Source organism: Polistes canadensis, unplaced genomic scaffold (assembly GCF_001313835.1).
Source record: "Polistes canadensis isolate GaletaPanama2010 unplaced genomic scaffold, ASM131383v1 scaffold_152, whole genome shotgun sequence".
NCBI classification, from domain to species: domain Eukaryota; kingdom Metazoa; phylum Arthropoda; class Insecta; order Hymenoptera; family Vespidae; genus Polistes; species Polistes canadensis.
Window position 1 is genome coordinate 109,450 of NW_014569699.1, and position 1,164 is coordinate 110,613.

General features: G+C 29.0%; 1 protein-coding gene across 13 annotated transcripts in view; it reads right to left on the reverse strand.

Annotated features, from left to right (window-relative positions):
- The window catches only part of LOC106788730 (longitudinals lacking protein, isoforms A/B/D/L-like), a 267,171-nt gene that overhangs the window by 102,867 nt on the left and 163,140 nt on the right, over positions 1-1,164 (reverse strand). The gene's annotated exons all lie outside the window — the stretch shown is intronic.

The following is a 1,164-nucleotide window of genomic DNA, read 5'->3' on the forward strand; positions in this document are numbered from 1 at the left end:
TTTTTATTTACATATATGTGTAATAAAAACTATATATGACAAAATATAACAAAATTATATTGTTTTTCTTTTTATATTTATGTAATATATAATATATCATATTATATATGTACATACAAACACGTTTATATAAATGCCAATATGTACAAATATTTACATAAATATGAAAAGATTTTCATATATACCGGGTGTCCAACGTTCGTACGAAAAAATTTCGGACACCCTGTATATGTGTACATATGTACATCGAACGTATATTAGTCGGTGCAAAATTTTATTATGACTAATTTCGATTTACGCGTAAATTAATTGTAAAACGTGTAAAAAGATTTATTTTAAAGTGATTTAGATTATGCGAAAAATTCAATCTACGGGGTACGAGAGTACACAAGGGTGGTTGATGGTGGTGTTGATGGTGGTATTATTATTCGTGAAAGACGGTGCCAAAAAAAAAAATAAACAAAACAAAAATAAATGTTTTCTTTTACAAAGAAAAAAATTGTCTGTTGATAAAAAATATTTACAAATATTTATTATAATTACTTATTTTTATAGGATGCGTTTGGTTTATGCGTTTTCTGCAGTCAACTTCTATCGGATTGTTGCAATCCCTTTCTAATAATTCGAATCAAATTCAAATAACAATAACAATAATAATGATTATAGTAATCACTTCGAACGGATTGTTCTTCTCCTTTTTTTTCTTTTTCTTTGGTCATTAATATTCTCAACAAATGTAAAACAAAATGAAATAATTAAATTTTCGGTTTCGAGTGAACGTGTCTCATATGCCTCAACAAAATATCTTTTCTGCTTGTCCTGTATCCGCAAACGTTGCAATAGAACATCGGTGGTGTACCGCATCCGGTATTTAAATGACGTTGAAGACTGGTTTTTCTCGTATATCCTTTGCCACATTTTGGACAAACGAAATTCGTCGATCTTCCGGTATGTTCCACAAATCCAAATGTATCTTCCAATTTCTGCATCGTTATTCCTCCTAAAAAATAATTTAAAAGTTATAGTATTAGTATTACGAACGGTATATATGATTAGATTTTATTTAATTTGTTTCTCTTTCTTTTTGTTTTATCACAAAATCAACGAGAAAGAGAGAGAGAGAGAGAGAGAGAGAGAGAGAGAGAGAGAGAGAGAGAGAGAGAG